The sequence below is a fragment of the Nyctereutes procyonoides genome, unplaced genomic scaffold (assembly GCF_905146905.1).
Source record: "Nyctereutes procyonoides isolate TBG_1078 unplaced genomic scaffold, NYPRO_anot_genome, whole genome shotgun sequence".
Lineage (NCBI taxonomy): Eukaryota > Metazoa > Chordata > Mammalia > Carnivora > Canidae > Nyctereutes > Nyctereutes procyonoides.
The window spans coordinates 16,396,523-16,423,435 of record NW_026575082.1 but is presented as its reverse complement, the minus strand read 5'-3'; the positions used below and the strand labels follow the sequence as shown (position 1 = coordinate 16,423,435).

Sequence of the window (26,913 nt, the reverse complement as noted above, 5' to 3'; positions counted from 1 at the left end):
AGAGATTAAGGAGCATGTAACCCGGTAATGTTTCCTGCATGGAATAATGACCAATTGCTTTTACCATCTTCTGTCACCTGGAACTAAAAATATTCAGCTTTATCTGGAGTAAACAGAATGTGCTCTCTGTCTGAGATGAAGAACTGGGAGGCCCAGCTAGTCTAGCTGTTCCAAGACCATTGAGTGGTACAGCTGGAACCACAATCCAGGGGCTTCTTGGCAACCCAGCCACCCTGTCCAGGGTAAGAGGGTGTCTCAGGATGCTAAGTCTGGACCTTTGCTGAGTGGTGACATGAGCTTCTGTATTAGGAGGCCTGAATGAATCATAAGAGTTTAACACAAATGTGTGGAGACCGTGCATGGTATCACTTTAACGGGCAGCTGTTTAGAGTTAGGCAGACCTGAGTTTGAAACCCAGTTCTACCGTTTACTGGTTTGATGAATTGACGTAAGTTACGTATAAACTTAGTTCACAGTTTCTTCTTCTGAGAAATGCAGTATAGACACACACTTTGTTAGGGTTTCTGTGAGATGGATAAAGCAGGTGGTATAGTTCCTGTTATATATCCTATAAGGGATAATAATAATGACAGCAGGAGGAACAGTCGTGGTTACTGTCACTGTGTCCTCTATCTTCAGCTAGCTCAGGGATTACAGTGTATATATTATATTAAATAAATGCTCATGACAATTATGACCAGCCACTATGAAACACTGGAAAGCATGAAGATAAACAGCATGTTAACTTACACTGAATCAATGAAATAATAACTGAACACTGACCCTGACCAAGTCCCTCATTGATGCCTTGGGAAACAGAAAAAATCCTGAGATAAAAAGACCTGGTAAAAATCACTGAGGATTCAGAACATAAGAACAGTTCGATTACAACTTGACCTTTGAAAAGAATATAATACTCAAGATATCAAAAGACACTCAGTCCATCAAAAATGACCACAGGATAGGGCAGGCCCAGACTGGTGTGGTCTGGGAATTTTCTGTGGATTAGATTTGGATTTTACAGGAAGGATAAGATCTATCTAGACAACGAAGAGGATGGAAGACCACTCAGGGCAGAGACAGGGCATTCAGAAGAGCATGACGAGGTGCTGTTTATCCTGGCCTGAGGGACACAGCATGTCTGATTTTTGTTACATGGTAAGAGAGAACAGTGCCTTATTATTTTTTTTAAGATTTATTTATTCATGAGAGACAGAAAGAGAGAGAGAGGCAGAGACACAGGCAGAGTGAGAAGCAGGCTCGCCACAGGGGGCCGGATGCAGGACTCGATCCTAGGACCCTGGGATCACGCTGAGGGGAAGGCAGACGCTCAACCACTGAGCCACTCAGGTGCCCCATAACAGTGCCTTATTAACTAAAACCTCAAATTACCCAGCGATGGCCTTCTCTGGGCCTGCCTGCCCATGGCCCCTTCCCAGGGAAAGCTGCCCAGCCCATTGTTGCTTCTGGCTGGGTAGCCTGGATGGTCCTACTTTGTACCAAAAGGCAACAATCCTGCCTCTCTGAGTTGAGAAGACTGGGAAGGGGCGTCTGGATCAAGGCTTGTCCAATCTAGCCATCTCTCCAGGACAGAACAGTGAGCCAGATCAATCCCACCCTCCTGTCCAGGGCTCTACACTAACAGACACCCCATGAGGGGCTAGCTAGCCATAGTGGTACAACTGAGTCTCCTGTAGCTGAGAAAGGTCTGGAGATGGGCTGAAACCCTGAGTGGGTGGAGGTAGCTGGGCATTGGTCAGACTCCTGAGAGAAGCAGAGACTTAATGAGGGAGATGAGGGAGGAGCCACTCCCAGGGCTGCTCTACTTTCTGACACTGCTGCCTCTACTGCCCCGTTTTAACACCATCCTAACCACAGCTCCCTTTATTCTTGAGGTTCAAGTGGCACTTCTGCTCTTCGCAGCCAAAATCTTGTTCTTTTCCAGTTATCCTGGTGACACATGGATGACCCAGTTTTGGGAAGTAATAGTACAAAACGCTTTGATTTGGGGGTTAATCGCAAGGAGGGTTTCTGTGCCTTGCTGCGTGTTTTATCAAAAGCACAAGCATTTGTTTTGTATACAGAAATCACTCATGGATGGCTCAAATATAAATGTCCTTTATTAACCAGTAGACACAGCCCTTATCGCACTGAGTGTTGGATTCCGTCAAGAACAGATGAATGCCCAGATGCTTTTGGCAGTTAGTAAATTATTTACTGGGAACCTTGAGAAAGAGTTGTAGCTTGAGTTTAAACAATAAGAAACCAGTGGTACCGGGCTCAGCAAAGTAAGCCAAGGAGAAAACATGTTTCTTAAACGTGAGCTTGCTTTAAAAAACAAGGAAAGTTCTAGTGTCTCTGGCAACGTGAGTGCATAATAAGTCACTGGCAGTGCCTCAGTACTCTCTGTCTTCTGTTTGGCATTCCCTGGGGTCTGGTTCCTTCTTCCCGGCCCAAAGACACCCTTCTGTGGGTTCCATTAGAAAGAAGTGATAAGTCTGGCAATACCTTGCTGTTTCATGCAGGTGACCACTCCTTGTTGTTATATTATTAACTGGAACCCCTCCCTCCAGATCTTTGAAATGAAATGCTTTCTAATCTGGTCTCCTGATGGAACCTCAGGCCAAGTGGCTCTCAGGAGCTGGAGAGAGCAGTTTTCTTCTCTCCCCCAAGTATAGCATTTGGGACAGTGTGCAAATAGTGTCATGTGATTAAGTGATACTATAACACTGAAAACTTGCCCTAATGGCTTCAGTGTCATTTCCTCATACATCGCAAGCACTGCTATGGCCACTATGAAATGCCACTATCTTGGGGCATCAACTGTTTATTTTTTATTTTATTTTATTTTTTGCATCAACTGTTAAAAAACAAACAAAAAAAGAGGATGGTGTTCAACTCAGAGGAGTCTTTGATGGACTTTCAGGCACTACAACACAGTGAAGAATTCCAGGTACCGTGGGGTGAGGGCAGTGATGTCTTGGGGCAAGGGATGGACTGGGGGCTGCTTTCTAATAAATGACACTAGGGAAGCTACAATCTTTTCATGCTCAACAGTGGCCCACTGAGACAAATCTGCAGATCTCTGCAGGGACTGAAGTGTGTTTATATGTGATTGCAAGATGGGGCAATGGTCGGGGAGCAGGTGTCGAAGGGAAGGGTCTTCCCACACAGCCACAGCTGCCCTAGGCATTTCCCATTTGGGCCAGTATCTTCCAGGGACCAGTGCTCTGGGTGCTGTGGATGGCTGCGGAGAAGGCTATCTTGGGTACATATTATGGAATGAGGGTCCACTTCTAGAAAGCCCAGTTCTACAAGGCAGGACTCAGATCTCCAGCAGGGGCTGCCCCGAGTTAAGAGAGCGCTCCCAGGAAAGTGGGGCAAAACACTCCTGGGTGCCACTGAGACCACCTCCACCCAAGGATGCCCTGGTGGGTACAGGCCTGAGGGCAGCCCTCGCCCACAATGGTGCTGACTGGCTGGACCCGGAGCTAGACCCGAATCCCACAGATCCCAGGAGACCCACCCAAAGTGCCAGTTTCTCACTGTGTGGCTCACCCCGGGAAACAATCGCAGCAACCACTCCTCCCCACCCTTTCTGTATTCCCACTATGGCAGCTCTGACAGCAACGGGGACCTTCAGAGGTCAGGCATGTCCCAAGCATGTGATTTACCTTTGGACTGTTGGCTTCTTTCTGCCGAGGTCTCCTGGATGGCCTTCAAGGAGCCTCCCAACAGTGCAGCCCCAGAGGTAACAGCTGGTTCATCCAGCAAACCGCCAACATACCCTTCTCAGTCCCCATCCCTCCCTTTCTAAGGAGGCTGCTCTGCTTGGCCCTGCCATCGCATGACACCTGGAAGTCAGGCATGGGGGCCTTACCTTGGAGGGACAGCAGCGGTGAAAACAGCACAGCTGTGCATGGCCCTGTGCCACTGTGCCCTCTAGCAGAAGCCCACAAGCCAAGGGCAAGTCACAAACTCAGGACAAGCTCCCCACGCTTCCACAGACCGTATTCTCACTGCTGTCAGGGGCTCCTTGCCTGTGGCAGTGGAGATCCGTGAAGGGTAGCCAAGGTGAGTCACAAGGCAAGAAACCACTGCCTCCTGAGGAGTCTCATCAAATCCTCCCAAGGAAGGACAAGCCAGTCTGTGATTACCCCCATCTCACAGGTGGAGAAACTGAGTGCCAGACAGCATGAGAATCTTGGCCAAGGTCATACTGTGAAGAAGGGCAGGAGCCAGGATTTCAGTCCCCAGCCTACAAAGCACAGTGTTTGGCTCAGAACAGTTGCTCATGAAAAAGATCTGGAAACAAAGCAATGCAGATGCGGATACACCCAATCATCATGAGCAGAGCCTCGTTCTGAGCCCAGGGGGACCAGGGATGCTCGGCAGGAGCGTCGGCCTGACCGTGGCATGGAGACTGCATGCTGGGGCTGCCCTCCCCTCTCCGGGGACACCACCTCTCCTTCTACCTCCTGGATCTAGGGGGTAGCTCTGAACACATGGTCCCTAAGTGAGGACAGAAGGGTGGGTAAAGCCCATTTAGGCTTCCTGAGACCTAAGCCAGTCATGTGGCCTGTTAGCAAAACCCAGTGAGTGCCAGTTTGAAAGTGAGGGAGCTGAGTCCTAGAAAGCCCGCTGAGGTGTGGGCGGAGACCCCTTCCTGAAGTCTCTGCTTGCAGTGTGACCAGCTCCCTGCGCCTGACCCCAAACACACCTAAATCTTTGAAGTTCGGCTTGACTTCCCTCCTGCTCTGAAGACTTCTCCGAATTCCTACCCACCTAGAGGGGTTTCCAACTCCTGTGAATATCCACATTCTATCTCTGCTTATCTCAGGATATTTAGGAACCCCCCCCCCAAACAATGGTGGTTCTCAATCCTGACTGCACACTAGAATCTACTAGAGACTTATTTTTCTTTCTTTTTTTTCTTCCTCCTTTCCTTTCCTTTCCTTTCCTTTCCTTTCCTTTCCTTTCCTTTCCTTTCCTTTCCTTTCATTCTTTCCTTTCCTTCTTCTTTCTTTCCTCTCTTCCTTCCCTTTCTTCTAAAGATTTTATTTATTTATTCATGAGAGATACACAGAGAGGCAGAGACACAGGCAGAGGGAGAAGCAGGCTCTGTGCAGGAAGCCCAATGTGGGACTCGATCCCAGGTCACCAGGGTCACGCCCTGGGCTGAAGGCAGACAGATGCTCAACCACTGAGCCACTCAGGTGCCCTGAGATTTTTTCTTTTTAAATGATGAAAATATTTATGCCCAGGATTAACCTCTGTGTAACTGAATCAGAACTTCTGGGGTTGGCACCAGGGAATCAGAACATTTAAAAAAATCAGCTGGGACTCAGAACCAGGGCTAGAATGCCTTGAAAGTTGAGGGTGTCCTCTCTTTCCCCACTTAGCTGGGAGCTCTTCAGGGCAAGGCCCCAGCCTCCTGTACTGCTGTCCTTAGCACCAAGCTCGGGCTTGCCTGTCGCCTGCGCTCATCGAATGTTGGCTGAGTGATTGCAGCCTCGACTGAAAATTGAAACATATCCCAGGTGGGATATGGGGCAAGTTTTCTCTCTCTCTCTCTCTCTCTCTCTCTCTCTGTCTCTCTTTTTTTTGCTAAGAAAAGAGTCATATGTTTTCATCCTGATATGGGCACCCTAAGACCATGAATTCCAAAAACAATAAATCTCCCCCTACCCCCTCAACTCCATTAACATCCTAAGGGAGGAACAGGCTGTGTTGTTAGTTATCTCCTGCTTTCAATTATGGAGCCTTCAGCCAGATTCCTTTGTATGCCTCTGAGGCCCAAGCCTTGTAAATGGCACACTTTCAATTATTTATCTAAACAAAGGTGAGCCAGAGGGCAGCACTAAACACTCGTCTGGTGAACTTGAGCCCAACTCTGCGCCCTTGGAATTCTCAAGCTTACAGGACTTGGCTTTGTGGCTCCAATTTCCTTAAAAAAAAGAAAAAGAAAAAGAAAGAAAGAAAGAAAAGGAAGATTAAAAAAATGGAAAAAAGTCACATTAGCTACAAGGCCATAAATTCCATTTCAGAAGTGAGAGGCGTGCCAGAGGGGGGCTGTAAGAACCCGAGCTTTGTGGCTGGTGGCTCTTCCGTTGCTAGGTTGCTCAAATCCAAGTCATAACTCACGGGCAAGGAGGTGGACCGCGGACTCTCTTTCCAGGTTTGCACACTCTCTCTCCTGTCAGAGGACGCATCGCATTCTATGTCACCAATGAATAATAAACTCCCTTCCAAGGGAACAGAGAGACCAACCAACAGCGATCTGCAGATACAAGCAGAAGGAAAAGCCTCCTCTTGCTTGTGAAGACAGGCTCCTGGCTCGCTGTCAGCAAGACAAGTGTTCTGAACTGTTCTTTGTGGGATGGGTTTGTGCCCATTCCCTCTGAGGACCAGCCTGTGGCATGCACATGACACAGCCCGCGGTGCTGTGGGTACCCTGGTGGCCATGGAGTGAGTGGTGAGAATGACCCCTGTAGAGATCAAGCACCGATTCATGTGCTATAAAATGTCAACTGCAGTGAAAGAGTAATTTGGGAGCACCCAACCAGCTGGAGGTCAGGATTCCTTGGTGTCAGAGTAGCAACAGTAGTACCAAGAGCTGATGTCCACTGAGGGCCTCCCCCCCAAGGGCTCTGCACCTTACAGCAACACAGGGAGGCATTGTCCTGCCGTACAGAGGTCCAGAGATGTTAGGCAACTTCCTCTGGTCACACAAGTGATGGGGGCTGGAATCCGTACAAAGATCTGCCGGACTCAGAAAGCTGGGCTCCTAATCACGCTGTTATACAACCCTCCCTAGTCCCAGGATAGACACTCGAAAATGTTTCTGGAATCCACCTCTCCTCTCCATCCCTGCTGCCAACCACCTTAGTTCAGACCTAAAATCTCTCAATCCTACCTTTTTTTATAGCCTCTTAATTCATCTTCCTGCCTCCAATCTTCCCACATCCCAATGAGCACAAATATTTTATCTACCGTATCTATTTTATATCCCTGTGTAAGAATGTTCCTTGGCTCCCAGAGCCTAGGACTCTAGTCCAATCCCTGGTGAAGTGCAAGTGGCCTTGCCTCACCTCATCTTGTCTTTATCGTTCCCCACCAGGATCCAGCCACATCAAATGTCCAGCTCAAAAGATCCCTCTGCAAAACATTCTCTGCCTCCTTCAGCTCTCACTTGTTTGCATGTTTGTCCTTCTACCCAGATTGTGAGCTCCTAGGAGGCAAGAGGTTTGTTTTGTTCATCTTTGTAATTTCCCCAGAATTGGCAGAAAGGAAATGCCAATAAATATTACAAAGCTGACTCACTGATTGAATGAACAGAATCTCAAATCTCCTACCTCAAGGGGGGAATGAAAGCAAAAATCGCTGAATTTTTGACAACTGACCATATATGCATGGCGGTTAATCAGTCTTAACAATTCCTATGTGATAGTGTTATAGATTTTACTCTTTTCTGAAATAACCACAAGGCATTAAAAAATTCTAACTAAAAATATGCTTCTTTGGCATTTTAGTCTAGACTTATTCCACTCAAAAGTATTTTCCTTGGGGATCCCTGGGTGGCTCAGTGGTTTAGTGCCTGACATTGGCTCAGGGCGTGATCCTGGAGTCCTGGGATCAAGTCCCGCATTGGGCTCCCTGCAGGGAGCCTGCTTCTCCCTCTGCCTATGTCTCTGCCTCTGTGTGTTTCTCATAAATAAATAAATAAATAAATAAATAAATAAATAAATAATAAATAAAATCGTTTAAAAAATATTTTTCTTAGTAACAGCTATTAGTAGTAGTATCCGAACCTAGAATGTCTACCTTTTTCTTTCTTAGCCAAAGGGCAATTTTCCTGATTAATCAAAAATTGATTGACCGCTACTATTCTCACTTGTTTAGATAGACAGCTAGCACCTGGACTAAGTTGATGGGCATATTAAGTTGAGTCTTTGATGTTTTCCTCCCCTTTCCATGAGAATTGGAAGTTAGCTTTGAGCTTTATCTCAATATCCTCCTCTTCTTTGACACCATCCTTGGCTCTCTAAGCCAAGCAGGAAGTGATTTCTTCTCTCCCTGAACTTCCATAGTACTTGCTCTGTGTGTCACTTGAACCCTGTCGAGGTCACATGGAGCAAATCCCACTGGAAAGGGTGCTATGCTGGGAACACCATCCCTGCTAAAATACAAATGCATCATGGGGTGCTGGGTGGTGGATTCACCTCTCTGGGCCTTTGTTTACTCATTGCGAAATGAGGAAGTCACATGAATTGGGTTACATGGCCTCTTTCTAACTTCTTCCCAGCTCTATAACTCTATGAAAAATGCCAAATATCTTGATATTATTTGAAAGTTCCTTGTGGGGTGGAAGGTGAAGTGCAAGAGCACAGAACTTTGGGTCACACTCAAACTACTGAGAGTTGAAAACAATGATTTGGATGTAATGTTCTTCATTTTCCAAAGGGCCACAGGATGGCATCCTCAAACTCAACACACAACAATGAGGAAATGGCCTAGCAGGGTAAGAATTCACATCACTGGGGCTGCTGCTGCAGGGTGTATTAACTATGACATGTTCATCATGATAGAGATGGGTGATCACAATTATACACAAACTCAGAATTACATATATGGGAAAAATGACTTAAGCCTTTCTTTCAATCAGGATAAACTAGGGTGAATTCAAAGATAATGCTTTAGATGAGCCAAATATACGTCCGCTGAAGTGTGAGAAATTGATGTGCAAATGGATTCCTCTAAGGATGAACTTTAAGTTGTAAGGGACTTGGCCAGAGAAAGGGAGACTTGGAGAACCAGCATTCTCTTACTAAGTTATACAATTTCATATCTTTAAAAATAATTCATAAAGACATGTTAAAACGAGAATGGAATAATAGTCATTCAAGGGAAAAGAAGACTGCATTTGAACACTATGTTTAGGGCTAACTTTCCTGGCAGCTGAGCCCAAAAAGGGAGCAATGATGAGTTAGTTGTAATGTGCACAGGTTTGTACAAAAGGTAAGACATTTACCAAAGGGATGTTTATCACTAAGAGTCCCAAGTGGAAACAGAAGGTACATTAAAATTAGGATAATTCAAGGAGGGCTTGTTTACCAAGGGACTAAGATACGCATATGTGGACAGGGTGTAGGCAAACCACAAAGGCAGGTGCACGAACTGAGGGCTGACTGCATAGGAGCTGCTGCCACCTGCAGTGGACCAAATACCATCCTCCCCAGGTACCTCTGAATGTGATCTTATTTGGGAATAAGGTCTATTACAGAGATAAGTAAGATAAGGATGGAGAGATCATCCTGGGTTGGGGTGGGTCCTCAATCCAGTGTGAGAGACAGAAAAGCAGAAAAGGATCCACAGAGACCAAGAAGGTGATCATTTAAAGACGGAGGCAGAAACTGGAGTGATGTGTTTGCAAACCAAGGAATACCTGGGGTTGCTGGCAACCAACAGAAGCTATTTCAAGAGTAGAGGCTAGTTTCTCCTTAAGAACTTGAAGAAGGAACCAATCCCGGTGACACCTTAATTTCAGACTTTTTGCCCCCCTCCCCCAGCCGAACTGTAAGAGAATACATTTCTATGGTGTTAACCCACCCAGGTTGTGGTAATTTGTCATGGCAGCCCCAGGAAACAAATACAGCACTGCATTCCCCAAAGCAATGGAAAGAGGGCAAGGAACTGAGCGGGGGGAGGAGGGGGGGAGAAGAGTATGTGCTAAGTGGGCCCCTGGGTGGAACAGCGACAGGAGGGCACCAGGATGAGGTGGCCTTGCAAGAAGAGAGCCAGGGGAACAAATGTTCCAACCTCAAACCTCTTTCCTCCATCCCTCCCATCTGGGGTTTCCCACTGGTTGTACCCAACAGGGAGCCAGAGGGTGTTGGGAACCCTGCAGACATGAGGCACATGGGCCAGCCCCTTGGCCCTGAGCAGGGGGTCACAGGGTGGACAGTGTATCTGGAAGGGTGAACAAATGCTAGCGGCATGAGATGCAACCTCCCAATGATCACTTCTGGGATGAAAAAGCTGGAAAGTCTCAACTTAAGTCTTCCCTTCTTGTAAGGGGGTGATTACTCCCCCTGGAAAGGAAAGATATTGGTCTCTCTCCTCTACTGGGTCCTCTTTAGCTGAGGTTTCTCTAACTAAAGCTCTCTTTTTGGCCCCTTTATTCTTTTCGTCTGTTTCCACCCTCAGCCTTCATGGTGGCTTTCACCACAACAGGGATCCCCACATCTGCACAATTAGCCCAGCTTCTCACTCCAGCTTCAGTCCCACTTTCCAGCAATCCTGGGAAATCTTCACTGGTTCATCAACTGTTCTGAGTCTAAACATTTGAAAATCAACCATATCAGTTTCTTTCCAAAACTAACATCCCTTTTTGGAATTCCTCCTCTCATTTCTCTAACCCATCTAAGGTTTAAACTCTCCAGTTCATTCCCTTCATTTAAACATCAAGGCCTGTTGGTTTTAATAAAGACATCGTGTCCCTTCTCTCCATTTCTACAACTGCCACCACTTGCGTTGAAACCACATCTGTCTACACTGGATAACGGCCAATAAGCTTTGAGCCGGTTTCCACAACTCCAGGTTGCAAAGGTCTTCTGATTTTGCCATTGACCAGAGCGATACTGCCTTCCTTATGCTATGCCCATGTTCAAATTCTCAATGGCCTTCTCTGCTGCGGGCCCTCACTTGTCAGAGCCATGATACTTCTCCCCTGACTGGCTGCTGACGATCTTCATGTTCCAACTCTTCTCCTTTTCCAAACTTATTCCCCACCATCTGTTAAAGGAGAACCTTGCTGTGCCAGGCTGCTTCATTTGCTGTCCTACCCTCATCTTATCACCTTATGAGAACAGTCATTTTTGCTCTGTATACGAGTCTGCCACGAATCCAACTGAACAGAAAGCATTTGTCAAAAATCTTACAAATCTTATATGTGGGTTAATATTTTCTTAGTGATCAAGAGTAAGTTTATACCTGGCCATAATCCTTTTTATCTTTCCCTATATCCATATTTCCCAGATTAACCTATAAGCCATGTGTGATGGTAGTTTGTGCTTCATTGGGTCAAGGAAGATATTACAACACAGTAATTAATAGCTTGAGCTTTGGCGTCAGACAGATGTTAGAATTTAAGTCCATCCATCATTATTTGTATGACCTCGGATAAGTTACTTACCTCCTCTTTGCGTCTCAGTTTTCTTATCTGTTAAATGGCAATTTGAAACTTGCCTCATAGAGTCACTGTGAAGGTAAGAGGTGCTAGCTTATGTGAAGCACTTAGCACAGTACAGGCATAAAATTAGACTCAACAATATAAACAGTGAATAGCACAGTCATGCAACTTCTACTCAAGGCCAAAAAGTGTCATTTCTGCAGCCCAGACATGGACAGTTGGTTGCTGGATCACATCACATGGTCCTCATTCTCATTATCCTTTTTTCTTAAAGCCAGCAATTTTGCTCAGCCATGCTAGGTCAGAAATAAACTTACAGATCATGGGTTTTCCAAACAACCAAAGCTATAATCAGTGCTTCTGCGGATCCCAAGTAGACTTGTATCCTCAGTAGACTCTGTGAGAAACTGGCCACACTAGGCAAATTGCTTAAGGTCAAAATCAAAAGCCAATCAAAAGGTTATGAATGAAAAATTATATGTACAAATTGCAGGAGCTGTGATGGATAGTAATCTGGTATGATCAAGAATTTTAATGATATGATCTGTAAGTTATTTGCTATCATTTAACACATACAGAAAAATTTGACAATTCTATTTTTATTTTTATTGATGTACATTGAAAGATGTATGGCAAATACCAAGAAAATGCTAACGTTTTAATTTGGAGTGTAACTGACATAAGGGATAAAAAGGAAAAACAAATAATTTGGTCTTTAACCAGAATCCCTCATGGGCACACATTGAGACCATGAGATTTTGGACACATTTGGAATCTCGCACATTTCTTAAGTTTGCAGAAACACACCACACAAAAGAGGAACTTCAGTGCCTAGTGGAAACAAGCCAGATTCATACAGGAGGGGATTAGGAAAAATTATTTCATGTATACTTTATAATGGCCTTTCTGAAATCCAGATGGTTCCTTTGCTCTGAAAGTATTCTTAGATAGGGCTGATTTATTGGATGTCTTTGTTAATGAGCTGGGTGAGAAAAGAAATAATTGTTTAAGTGACCCAACTTGTTTTCCAAGTGGTGGAATGGCGATTTTCTAAGGGGGCAGGTTGGGGAAGGGAGTAATGTGTCATATAAGGCTGCTGGACTGCCAGAGGCAGGAGCCAAGCAGAAAAAGCTATGAACCCAAACACCAGGCCACAGTGCTGCAGTTCATGCTGTGAAACGTGAGCCTCCAACACCACGGACTTGTTGGATTACGAAAGACACACCTGGGGAACAATGCCACTTGTGTTGCAGAGTGACAACCACGTATTCTGAGTCAACATTGGTTCTCACTGCTGGGTGAATGGTAGGGAATGCTGGAACCGTTTGCCACACTATGTGTCATAAGGGTGATAGACTTATTAGGATTTATTTATATTTTCTCCATCTTCACTCCAAACCCCGCCCCTGTCTTTAATCTCAAACCGTCATCAGCCTTTGATCTCTGCTTTCTTTCCTTACTACCTATACGACACTGTTTTCCTAGTAAACAGGATGACATTTAAAAAATGTCAAGAGCCCCTCTGCTCAAACTCTCCCAATGGCACCTCACGGTACACAAATAAAAATTCAAGCTCCCTGCTCCGGTCCGTTGAGTCCTATGTGATCAAATCCTCAGCTTCCTCCCCAGATGAAGGTCCTCCCTGGGCTGGGGCTACACGGACCTGCTTCTGCCCCCCTTCATGTCACAGCATACCCCATTACTCCTGGTGTTCTTCTCAGACCTCGGTGGCTGACATCTGCCATGCTTACATGAAGTATGAATACAGGGAGTCCTCAAGAACATTGCTGTATTTGTGGACTGGCCACATGTAATTTATGTGAAGATATGGTTGCTGTGCAAACCCTGCCACAAGACAAGTCCCCAAGATTTCTTCCCCCCAAATCAGATCCCTATCTCCTCTAAGCTTCTGCTGGTCAGAGTTCTGTACCTCTACTGTTGATGATGTTACTGTATTTCATGGAATGCAAGACACTATCAATCGTAAGATGCCCCATTATTTCACATAACAGTTTTCTAAGTTGCCAATTAAACTCTGACACAATGCTTCATCATGGAAATTCTTCTATGCTTACTAAAATACTTCTTTTAATTCTAATTAGACACAGGATGGTTACATGTCACATGTGTGGATATATATAGAGAATGACAAGAGATTGGTTAAGATGGTCTTAGAACATCCTCACATTTGAAGTCTGACTCTTCAGAATCAGTCTATTAGCTGAGAGTCACCAATTCACCAATCACAAAACATCCTTTGTGCCATGGGAGCACTGATGGTGTAGGCTTTTTTTTTTTTAAGACTTATTTTAGTGGGGGAAGGGCAAAGGAAGAGGGAGAGGATCTCAAGCAGACTTCCCACTGAATGAGGAGCCCAACTTGGGGCTCTACCTCATGACCATGGGATCATTACCTGGGCCAAAAACAAGAGTTGGATGCCCAGCCAACTGAGCCACCCAGGTGCCCTGGTGATGCAGCATTTTTATTTATTTATTTATTTATTTATTTATTTATTTATTTATTTATTTATTTATGTTATTATTATTATTATTATTATTTGATGTAGCATTTTTAAACTGGTACTCTGGGGCAGCCTAGGTGGCTCAGCGGTTTAGCGTCCGCCTTCAGCCCAGGGCATGGTCTTGGAGACCTGGGATCGAGTCCCACATCAGGCTCCCTGCATGGAGCCTGCTTCTCCCTCTGCCTGTGTCTCTGCCTCTCTCTCTCTCTCTGTCTCTCTTGAATAAATAAATAAAATATTTTTAAAAAATAAACTGGTACTCTGAGTACCAAGAGCTTACTTTTGATTCCTGCTCCAGGAATGCTAAAGATATCAGACTTACCAGCACCCTGTCACCTTCTAGTTCTAAAGAGTTAAAAGTCAACTGTGTACATTGAATAAATGCTTTATACTGTGTCTCTAGGACTTCTTCCCAAGCAGCTAAAACCTGTGATGGACATTGTGATGCTGGCACATTTGCAGGTAGAGTGCTCTCAGGCATTACAAAAATATCCCCACTGCTGCCTGGGTACAGTGAGCAAAAGATAACCCCCATCTTAAAATTTATGACATCTAGTCATCGTCGTTGTCATCATGATAAACATTATTACATTCTAGCTCTGGGAACTTGGATCTTCTCACAGCTCCTAAAAAGGGCCCCCAGTGCATCACAGTTCAGAACCCCTCTCTGCCTGCATCAGTGGATACCAGCTTTGCTGGCTGTAACTGAATTGGCCAACTTTGCAGGCCTCACTGCCTGCATCAGTGGCCATAAACTGGATTAGGCCCATGAAATTTGGGGAAGGGTTTTAACACAGAGACAAGAAATCCATGTTAGCAGTTTTCTGTGGGGAGCAGAGCATCCATGGACTCTAAGGTAGGGAAGGAGGGCCTGAATAAGCACATGAGGAATAGTCAAATGGAAGAGACAAAATGAGTGGATTCAAACCATTACGAGAGCGAATGGACATTAAATGAGACAGAGAAAGCTATGTTAGCTTTGACTTTCCAATTCTTGATCACACAGGGCTCACGCATACTTCATTCTGTCCTTGGGTTTGGTGGTTCTTCTGTAGCCATAAAATTAATTCCCATTTTCCCCTGAGGTATATTTCTGCTTCTGGCAGCCAGAGGAGCTGTGGCTGTAAGAGCTGGAAACTCCCCTGCCCTGACATCATCCATCACAGAGATGAGGCTAAAGAAAGGGTAGGCATGGTGATGTTCCCTGTGAGACAGGCAGAGTGGGTGTCCTTATCTGATTCTGGAAGGCCCAGGGCAGGAAGAAGCCACAGCTCCTCAGTCCATATGGGGGTCTCCTTTCCCAGAGTTCTCCTAGGACCAGCATGCTTTTTGCTGGATGAGATATGGACAGGCTGTGGATGAGGGGGAAAAATCAGTATTAAGAGAGATGCTTGAAGAATAGGCTCTTTGGTGAGAAGCAGAGGTCCACAGCCCTCGCCGGAGAGGTGACGAAGAGAGAACACATGCACTTATCTCCTCTCCTCACCCACCCTCGTCCTATCCTCCTCCCAGCCCAGGCAGGGCAGACTCCTCCAAGCTGAAGCTGGGGCACCCTCTGATGACAGAAGACTTGGGGGAGGGGGGATGAGACTTCTTTTGAGAGTGTCATTTTCTTGAAGCAGAGAGTGAGGTTTTTCAGTTGAAGGGAACTGAGAAGTGACATGGGTAGAGGTACCAGGGAGCATTTGAAGGAACACAGTTCAGTCAGGAGGGACAAGAAAAACGCAGGTGGCGAAGCACCTTTCCTGCCTGCCCCTTGTCCAAAGTTTGGCTGTATCCTTCCTTCTTAGGATTTCTTTCTAGGACCGTCTAGCCATCCTGGCATCAGTCGACACTGCCTGACACCTCAGTCAGGTACGTGGAGTCTCATGGCAGGTGCTGGGAGAGGTGGCCAGCGCCCCGTTCCATTAGGGACATGAAGGGTGGGTTTCCTGGGTGGGCTGAGCACTGAGCCAGGGCGAGCTTCTGGTGGCAGAAGAAAGCCTGGGAGTCTGGAGATGGCAGATGAGATGGCCCTGGCTACCCTGCACGTTGGCTAAGGTTATGATTTGAGAGAAAAAAAGGGAGGAGACCAGGTGATGCATAGGTGAAGGAGCCTTATCTCAGGACTTATGGGGCCAGAGCTAGAGGTAAGGAAACAGGCTCAGATCTGAAACCCAGCCCCAGGTCTGACTGGCTCCAACCGTGGTTCCTCCAACCACACTCCTCAGGAAGCAAGGAGGGGGCGCACTGCTCCTGCTGTGGGGGTAGCCTGTGCGCCATGCCGGGACCCCCATGGGCTGGCTACCGAGGAGGGCATGAGGGACCTGAATGGCCCTGTCGACCTCCGTGGCCTGGCTACAGCTTGGAGTTCTGGGACATTAGAAACCATCATTAGAACAGCAGTACGACCACTGCCTGGCATGGGGCCATCGCTTTATTATCCTTTCAAAGAACTTTCACACCCATGCTACACCACTTGCTTATCCAGATTTGTACAATCAATAAGGGAGCACTTCTGCACCTTTCACAGCATCTAGCAGACTGCTGCCGGGTAGTATAGTATATGGTGGCACTTAATAAGTGCTGATTACCATGTCTGGACTTTGGGGAGCTCCTCTTGCTTGGCTCCTCCAGGGACACATGGCCCTCCCACTGAATTGACTTGAGAGTAGCAGTCTCATGGCTTTGATCTGGTACTTTGTTTTCCTGAAGCTCAGGCTTCAGTGCAGCCAAGTCCAGCAACCTAATGGGCTAGTGTAAGTTGGAAAGCTACGGGTGACATTTTCAGCTGGCGCAGATCCTGAGGTTGAAGCCCTGTGCGTGTAAGGGTAGCTTCTGGCTGGGGCTTTGTTTGCTATGGAATACAGACTTCCCTTGGGGAATTCAGGCATGTTTTCTTTAAAAAAAAAAAAAAAAGCTGCAACCCTAATCTAAGTGGCATCTGTTGACTTTGAAGAACACACACTTAATCCTTACGCTGGAGCACCCTTGCCACGACACAAAATGCCTTTTGGTTTTCAATCACTAAAACACAAGGGAAAAGTCATCTATTTTAGCAGATACATTTTAAGTTGTTTTGGCCACCATTCCCTAGGTTTTTCAGTGGTTGTCGATAAATCTCTAAATTTCCAATTTCTGACTCTCCTGATCCTAGCTCAACAGTACTTCTGGACAACACCTGGAATTACAATAACCAGGGGGGCCAGGTTCAGATACACATGGTTTTATTTTAACGTTTGCAAAGCTGAGAAGCAGGAAGTTCTGATATTTATTTTACTTTTAAAATTTATGTATATCATAGTTTTCTCCAAAGAGGATATAAAGTCGCATAAAGCGATACATGAACATGAACAAGGGCAAAATGGGGGGGGGGTAGGAAAGAGAGGGGCAGGGAGATGATGCAGAATCACCATGGGGTCTGAAGGAAAAGATGTGCAAGCATTGCAAACTTCTTACTGGCTACCATCAGCCACACGTTTGTTTCTGAAGTTTTAAAGTTGGTATTATAGTTATCCAAATAACACGTTTTATTTAAAGACCAATTACTTAGGAATCCATATAATAGATCTTACTAATAGATCCAGAGTAGATCTTCCTAAAAAGGGCCCTGAGCTGCAATTTGCCCATAAATGGTATCATTTCCAAAACTGGGTTAAGATTCTCCTCCGCCCATGTCTTCTGAGATCTTCTCAGAGCTACTGTGCTCCGAGTTTCTGAGCCCAGAAACTCATGGTGTCCAATTCTCTCTCTGAGCAGTAGTTCATTTGGACTGTCAACACAGACCCTCCGGAAAGCCTATCTTGGACACAATTTCAGGTTCGAAGGCCAAGGTAATCTTTGAGTTTGATGAAAATTAATTAAATAGTAGGAAAAATGATCCTTTGGGAAAATATTACCTTAACAATTGTGGTCTCTGTATGTTGTTCCTCTCTAGGCCTTGAAAAATCCTCTCTGGAGGGAGGCGGTAATAAAAAGGCTGGTGTGTCAGGCTGCTTGAGTTCAAATCCTACCTCGCCATTTTCCAGGTGTCTTGGACAAGCTAATATCCCTGAGCCTCTCAGTTTCTTCATCCGCAAAATGATCATGATAGGAAGATCTACTTTATAGGTTTGAAGGGAGCCTCAGGAGACTGTGCAAGTCATCCTCAAGCATGGTGCTTGCCTTATCTTGGTGCTCAAGAAATATTTGTATTTTTTCTTCTAATTCACTTTGCAGAGTACAATTTCCCTTATTCATAGAAGCCATGTTGCTAAGGAAAGGGAACAAGGACAAAAATTTTCTTCTTCAGAAAGACCTCTACTCTCTCTCTCTTTGGTTAGGAATGCAAATATCTACAACTCTTCATTAAGGCTGAGGGATAAGAGTGAGCCAATGAAAATGAGAAGGGCCAGCAAACATGTCAAGTGGCTGATAGTAGCTGCCAGTGTTTGTTGTTGCAACAGTACCGTGTGGATGGATGTGAGTCATTAACATTCCACTGATAGGGGGTAAAAAAACGATCTGTACTGAAAAGGAAAGTTTGGGGGGGGGTCGCCAAGGTTTATCTTTGTTTACCCTCCTGTTATGACTCATCTTCAGGGTCTGTTTCTCTTTGTAGAAGATGATTTGGCTCATTACCACAGACCTTCCTGGCTTGCTAACCGAATTTCTACTTAATTGGTTTCCATGTTATGATCTGGCTCTTGAGACTCCAGCTGCTTTGGAGGCCAGTCCTCAGTCCCTAGTCTTCTTGGGCAAGGTTACAGTGAAATGTAGTGGGGGTGTATGGCAACCCACAAGGTGGTTGCCAGAATTATCACGGCAAACATGGAGAATGTACTGGTAAGTGTCTGCAATGGCTGTCCACGGTATGATGCCAAAAGAGTCCAAAGTTTGGACTTGGTCCAAACTCAACTTTTTCACTCAGGTCTTCCCTAGAAAGCACTGTGTGACCTTTTTTTCCTACCAACACCTCACATTCAGGTCATCTTGAAATAACTCAAATATCAATTACACTGCTTTTTTAGTGCCAGCCAGCTCATCTTGACCACTAGTTTCCCTGGAACTTCTGCCCACAACAAAAACTTGTAAGTGTAAGTTACACTTACTATGTAAGACCGAAGTGTCTAAACCAAGAATGCACACTTTTCTCAAGGCAGTTGGGACACAGGAGAGGAGCTTCTGGTACTACACAAGTCCTTGAGCATCTATGCTTGTATCCTCATTTTTACAAAAACGAGAGTAGATGAGATTGCTAGGTCTCTTTTGAGCAGAGGATGTGGAGAACAGGGCATCCACCTAGATTCACTAATAAACAAGTTGTTCTTTTATAGTGTTGCTAATTTTAAGGAATCTGAGGCATTTGGCATTCTTGGATCATTCAATTTGGCTTCATTAGGGGCAGGGTTTCCTTCTGTTGGGCTAGGAAGGATTTTCACCTGTTTGTGTTCCAAAGGGTAAGCATTTGTGATAACTATTTGGACTTTGTTTCAGCTAAAAAGTCATTTACTCACATATAAAGATTATAGTGCCATAGAGGCATTATGTATAATCTATATACAGAGTAAGCCAAAGCCCACTGGCTCCCCTATAATGCACAGCATTGTCTTATTCTTGACCTGTCAGGTATCATTGGACCCCAGAGCTCTTGATCATATGGAAACCTCAACTTTAAGACTGAGTGTGTGCACACTGATTAGGTGAAAGCATCTGATAATTTTTGGTCCTTTCTTCCTAAAGTCATTTATACATTGCACTTAAAACCAGATGCTCCTAACAGCAGGGATGCAAAGAAGTAGGCTTTCAGAGAATTCAGTTTTCTACTGAGCCATTAGCAGTTAGGTTGGCAGGGGGTTAGAGCCACAATCACTGAAAAGCCTGTCTTGACTTTGGAAGAGATCAACATTTTCTTGACCACACAACATACATGGTCAAGTAGATGGGGGAGTCTCAAAGATTAAAAATAATGTGTCAAAGGATCAGCATGTCCAAGATTGTTGGGTTGGCAGGGGAATGCTCCCTCCCATGACACTGTCCATGGTTCTGAACCAGGCAGGGCAGTTCTCTGGGGAAGGTGGGGTAAAGTGTACTTGCTCCCCTGTTGCTAGGTCTATGATCAGCATCATGAGAAAGGAGATGTCCTGTTTTGTTTTGTTTTTATTTTATTTATTTATTCATGAGAGACACACAGAGAGAGGCAGAGACATAGGCAGAGGGAAAAGCAGACTCCCTGTGGGGAGCCTGATGCAGCACTCGATCCCAGAACCTCAGGATCACAACCTGAGTCAAAGGCAGATGTTCAACCACTGAACCACCCAGGTGCCCCTGTCCTGTTGGTCTGAACATAAAAAAGCCCTGGGACCTCCTGGTGGTTCCCAACATTTTTCTGAGGATACAACTCAAGATAGCTCTAAAAAACACAAATTCCTCAATGGTAATGATAAGCTTCCCCTTTAGGGGGCTTCTCAGGATCTTGGATGGGAGTCAGTATGCAATAACACAACAATAATATCAGACACGTTCCAGTCACTGTTCTAATCAATCTCTCTCTCACACACACACATGTGCATATACATACATGTTTCCATTAAGAACTTAGGGTTTTCAACCTCTACTGCTTCCTGGATATCATTAACATGGTTTTTTCATCAGAATCATTACCACCTCTTTATAATCTTCCAAAAAATCTTCCAAAGTTTATTTGCATGACTTAAGTGTTTAATTTGAATATGTTTACATATCATGAAGCATGAAATTGTAAAACTCCTAGAAGAGAACATAGGCAGTAATTTCTTTAACATCAGCTGTAGCAATATTTGTTTAGATAGGTTTTCTAAGGCAAGGGAAACCAAAGCAAAAATACACTATTGGGACTATATCAAAATAAAACATATCTGCACAGTGAAGGAAACTATCAACAAAACAAAAGGACAGCCTACCGAGTGGGAGAAGATATTTGCAAATGATATATCCAATAAGGGGTTAATATCCAAAATACATAGAGAACTTACACAACTCAACACCTAAAGTATTAATAATCTGATTAAAATGGGCAAAGGCTAGACATTTTTCCAAAGACATACAGACACATGGAAAGTTGCTTAACATCACTATTTTCAGGGAAATGCAGATCAAAACCACAATGAGATATTGACCTTATACCTGTCAAGATGGCTAGAATAAAAAAGATAAGAACTAACAGGCATTGCTGAGGATGTGGAGAAAAAGGAACCCTCATAGACTCTTGGTGAGAATGTAAATTGGTATAGGCACAGTCGAAAATGGTATGGAGATTCCTCAATAAACTAAAAATAGAAATACCATACAATCCAGTAATTTCACTGCTGAGCATTTACCCAAAGAAAATAAACACACTAGTGGAAAAAGATGCATGCACCCTTATGTTCATTACAACATTATTTACAATAGCTAAGATGCAGAAGCAAGTGTCCACTGATAGATGAATGAAGAAGATGTGGTACACACACCTACACACACTGCAATATTATGCAGCCATAAAAGGCATGAGCTTTTGCCATTTGCAGTATCATGAATAAACTTAGAGGATATTATGCTAAGTGAAAGGAGTCAGACTAAAAGTCATACGATTTTGCTTATATGTGGAAGCTAAAATACAAATGAATAGACAAAAAGCAGAGTCAGATCTATAAATACAGAGAACAAACTGATAATTGCCAGATGGGAGGGGGGGAGGGGTTAGGGCATGGGCAAGATGGGTGAAGATGAATGGGAGGTACAGACTTACAGTTATGGAATGAGTAAGTCACAGGAGGCTCTCTGCTTCTCCTAGTTTGACAGAGAGGTGAATCTTCTGGTGCAGTGCCAGCTGAGTCCCTGAGACACTAAGGTAAAGGTTGGAGTAAACAGATTTGGCCATAATGGGGTCCTGATCACCTGGGCTGATTTTAATTCTAGCAAAGTGGATATTGTCCTCATCAATGACCCCTTTGTTGACCTCAACTACATGGTCTGCATTTTTTTCCAGTTAAGATTCCACCCACAGAAAATTCAATGGCACAGTCAAGGCTAAGAATGAGAAACCTGGCATCAGTGGAAAGCCTACCTCCATCTTTCAGGAGCAAGATCCCACCAACATCAAATGGGGTGATGCTGGTCCTGGGTGCCTTGTGGAGTCCACTGGAGTCTTCACTACTATGGAGAAGGCTGGGGCTCACTTGAAGGGATAGGGCCAAGAGGGTCATCATGTCTGGCCCTTCTGCTAATACTTCCATGTTTGTGATGCGCATGGACTACGAGAAGTATGACAACTCCCTCAAGATTATCAGTAATGCCTCCTGCACCACCAGCTGCTTAGTTCCTCTGGCCAAGGTCATCTGTGACAACTATGGCATGGTGGAGGGACTGAGGACCATATTCCAAATCTTACTGCCACCCTCCCCCTCCCCACCGGAAGCTATGGTATGGTAGTTGAGGGGCTGCCCAGAACATTATCCCTCCTTCTACTGGTACTGCCAAGGCTATAGGCAAGGTCATCTCCGAGCTGAATGGGAAGCTCACTGGCATGGCCTTCCATGTTCCCATCCCCAGTGTGTCAGTTGTGGATCTGACCTGCCACTTGGAGAAAGCTGCTAAATACAACATCAAGAAGATGGTGAAACAGGCATTAGAGGACCCCAGGGCATGCTGGGCTCCACTGAGGACCAGGTTGTCTCCTGCAACTTTAACAGAGACACCCACTCTTCCACCTTCAATGCAGGGCTGGCATTGCCATCAACGACCACTGTGTCAAGGCTCATTTCCTAGTATGACAATGAATTTGGCTATCACGATCGAGTGGTAGACCTTATGGTCCATATGGTTTCCAAGGAGTAAGAGCACCTGGACCACCACCCCCAGCAAGAGGAAGACAGAAGCCCTCAGCTACTGGGAAGTCCTCACCCCAACTCATCCCCCCAAACACTGAGAATCTCTTGGCCTCCACAGTTTCTATCTCAGACCTCCTGAAGAAGGGGAGGGGCTCGGGAAGCCCAATCTTGTCACATACCATCAATAAAGCATAACTGTACCCAGCCAAAAAAAAAAAAGTCATAGGAATAAAATGAGTATGTTTGAATGTGTTTGTATGTCATGAGACCTGAAACCATAAAACTCCTAGAATAGAACACAGGCAGTAATCTCTTTGAAGCTGGTTGTGGCATCATTTTTCTAGATGTGTCTCCTAAGGCAAGGGAAACCAAGGCAAAAATACATAAGGACATACTACATAGGGAGCATAGTCAGTGGTGTAATAGTATTGCCTGGTGACATAAGTTACACTTGTGGTGAGCACAGCATGAGTACAGTCCTGGAATCATTGTGCTGTACACCTAAGATTAATGTGATATTGTGTTGGCTATACTAAAAAAAAAAAAAGTGTCACGTGGTTGGGGAGAAAGAGAAGGAATCCATGAATTATTAGTACAGAGAGATCTTTTGGGGGGAGGGAGGAGGACACTAATAATACCTTAGCTGCCAGCTAGCCCCATCCCTGCAAATCTACTGATTAGTGGGGGGGAGTGGAGCTCAACTCTGATGAGTTCCTGCTAGGCTGGGACTCCGGCAGCTGACCAGATCCCTGTCTGAGAGTCCTCCTCTGTGTATTTATCATCACTCCATTCTCAACCAGTAGCAGGCACATTATTCAGTTCGTGCTTACGCACATTTGGTTATAGGGTCATCTTTAAGAAAACAAACCATTCATAACACAACTATAAACAGAACTCCGACTCACTCATTTGCTAGTGGGGCTTCCCTGTTTGGCCATTATATTCACTGCTGTCTTTATCCTTCCCGTAATTTAAGGCCCACGGGTGAAACTTGCCTATTTGCCAGTGGGTCGACCAGGATGAGGAGGTCCGGACTCCCCCACAAACAGCATAGAAAGTAGTACTGGCAGCATACGTGGCGTGGCCACAGAGTTACAGGGAGACGCCTGAATGGACAGCACGGGGCCCCACCCGACCTGCAATAGGCAGCATGTGTGTCACTTTACCCGGACGCCCTCTCTGGCTCCCAGAGCCCACATGCCTGCTAGCAGGACCACCCAAAGGGAGGAAGAGGTGGTGCTGGGGAATTAACTGCTCCCTGGGAGCAGCTCTCAACCAACTGGCTGGTAGCTCCCAGATGTGTCTCTAGCTTTGTACTATTCCCAGAGTTCCTGGCAGGATTAAGCCCCAAGGCCCCAGGGCAGTAATTGACTTTCAGCATACCCTCAGTTGGGATGGCCCACAAGTGTCCCCTGGGATCGGCTCCCAATTATACCACAGATAGATCAATTCTGGTCTCAGGGATGGCTTCTAGGGGAACCCAATACCATGTCCACCTGCTGCGTTGTTATAAAACAGTTTTCTGAGCAGGCCAGTGAAGGGCAAAGTAACTCAGATCAGGTAGGCTGCTTTGAAAGCGGCCCCTCCCGGGGTCTCTGTCTCCATGCAGCCCTTTGTTCCTCCATCAAGGGCCTCACCGCAGATCAACACCCGCTCTGAGGTCATCAGACATCCTTGAGAAGGAGCATACTAGGAGGAATGGAGTAAAATAGATAGCATGGCAATGCAGACTACGAAATATGAGAACGACGGAGTCCCCTGGATGCATGGCTGTCTCCGTGAACAACTCTGTATAAGCTAGAAAACGTATGGCTTCCCAGAGTCTTTGTTTCAAAATTAAAATTCATTTTCAAAACTTTAAATTTTTGAGAAAAATAAAAACCACTCTTTCAGTTGTAGGATTGATAGCATGGTGTGTGGCAAGGAGAGAAGAGGAAATTTCTACCCATGCACGGATTCCCACACTTCAAATACAAATCAGCCCTGACAAGTAGGAGGTCAGGTGAGATTGTTCATGCTAGCTGATCTGACAGGAGCAAGAATGCAGAAGACCTGTTGCTTAGAAATGGTGAAAATTGACTTACTTTGTTTTATTTTTTTTAAGATTTTATTTATTCATGAGAGACACAGAGAGACAGAGAGAAAGGCAGAGACACAGGCAGAGGGAGAAGCAGGCTCCCTTTGGGGAGCCTGATGTGGGACTTGATCCCAGGATCCCGGGATCATGACCTGAGCCAAAGGCTGGTGCCGGGAAAATTGGTTCTCTAATGCCTGTGCTGCTGTAACAAAAATTTTTAGCGGGAGGGCATGGGTGGGGAATCTCCAAGCTAGACCCTGGGACCCCTGGGTCCCAGGCACTCTTGTCGCACTTGCAAACATATTCAGAAATAATCTCCTCAGCACTGGTTTCAAATATCCACCACGTTAAACACCTGGTGGAGGTGCATCTCACCGTGTGGAGGGAAAGGCAACAGCCAGAAAGAGGACGACTTGGGCTAGTGCAGTACAACATGGGATCAGAGGAAATGTTACAGGATCTGACTGGTTATGGTACCTTCCAGTTAGCGTTCATGCAGTTGAATTAAAATTTAACCCAGATGAGAAGCAGCAGCAAGGGAACTTATTGGCTCAGACAACTGAGAAGATTTAAGGGGTGGCCTAATGCCAGGGTGTGAGAATTGCCATCAGGAGCTCTCAGTACTGCTGTTCCTGGGTTGGCTCCATTCTTCGGTTTGCTGGGTGGTTCCCTGCAGCTTCAGGCACACATCTTCACGACACCAGGTCCAAGGGTCTGACGTTTCACAGGACAACATCACCATGCAAGTTCTAGGGTTTACTCTCTCCCACTGGCCCAGACTGGGTCATGCGCCTCTGGCTGCGCCAAGCATTGTGACATTGGGGCTGATGCTTTGGCTCACGCCTCAGCCCCAGGCTCTGACCAGCACGGGAGGTCTAGTCCACTTGCTGCACTCGGAGTGAGAAAGAACAATTGCTCCAAAACCAAATGAAGATGGCATTCCTAGGAAGAGAGAGTGGATGCTCTACCGTGAAAACACGTGCTGTTCACTAAATTGATAGGTTTTTGTGGAAAAAAAATATATTTGGTGAAAAAGATTCCCTTTGGTTACTTCTAAAGTTGACAGGCATTTGAATCAATCCAGGGATATTCTCTCCTCGTCTTAAGACTTATAAAAAATTTAGATTTTAAAATTTTTATTACTGTTTGGAAATGGTTAAGAACTTGGTAATTTATATTACTATTTTACGATGGTAAATTAATATGCCCATTGATCTAAATATATAAATCCTAGAATATAGAAAGATACAAAGAACAAGATCATCAACCATAACTGTACAACCAAGAATATCAAGTACTTGGCAACTATTCTTTCATTTTATTATAATCTTAAATTTCTGGTGGTTGTAAAATTTTGTTACTTTTAGACAGCATTTACTACCATAGCGTATGCTATATTTAATTGAGCTTTTAATAACCTTTGGCCTCATCTTTAAGATTTCCTTAAATTCAATGACTTGATCTGAGTTTTTGGATATATTCTTAAGAAGATTTATTTAATTGACTGAGAGGGAGGAGAGAGTGTGCACGCAAGCAGATGGAGGGGCAGAAGGTGAGAATCTCAGACTCCCTCCTGAGCAAGGAGCCTGATGCGGGGCTTGAGCTCACAACTGACGAGATCATGACCTGTGCCGAAACCAAGAGTTAGATGCTTAACTGACTGAAGTGCCCAAGTGCTCCAATTTTTGGATACTTTTCAGGCTCTCTAATCGTAGCAGAATAATTTGATTAGAAAACAGCTTAGTGTCCACATTTCAACTCAAAAGTAACCCCTGAATCTGATCAACTTTTACCTAAAATTAATAGCTTTTAACTAAAAACCCAGGATAAATAGCTTCTATAGGAAAGATCTTGTTTCTTCAAAGGAAACGTGTCCCAAATTATTTAGGACTCGTACCATTACCAAAATTTAGACGTTAAATATAAACTTTGGTGCACCACGGAGTTTTGGATTAACCAGAATTCAACACAGGCTATGTTTACCTGCTTGACTGGATAATGAGTCAATGACAATTTTAAAGGGTGAATCGTATGTTTGAACTTTCTCCAAGTGACTTCTAGCAATGGGGACTTTTCCATAGCATCGATGCATGTCAAAATATTCATGTAGGGAGGGTCGACATGTTGCAATTTTGCACACCCTTGCACACAAAGTAGCTGACAAAAGCCACAGAAGGAAACAAGATTGACTCTAAGATTCAGAATAATAATTGATTGCATTTTTCCTGACAGGATAGCATCCACCAGGAACCACATGTCTCCAATTTTCCATAATGATTTTCAGTTGAGTAGGATTTGGCTGATTGCCAAAATGAGC

The 26,913-nt window shown here is 45.0% G+C and overlaps 1 protein-coding gene and 1 pseudogene across 1 annotated transcript in view; one reads left to right on the top strand and one right to left on the bottom strand.

The window, feature by feature from the left end:
* The window catches only part of LOC129514632 (collagen and calcium-binding EGF domain-containing protein 1), a 225,350-nt gene that overhangs the window by 46,531 nt on the left and 151,906 nt on the right, over positions 1–26,913 (bottom strand). The gene's annotated exons all lie outside the window — the stretch shown is intronic.
* LOC129514633 (glyceraldehyde-3-phosphate dehydrogenase-like) lies at positions 2,780–22,703 on the top strand (annotated as a pseudogene).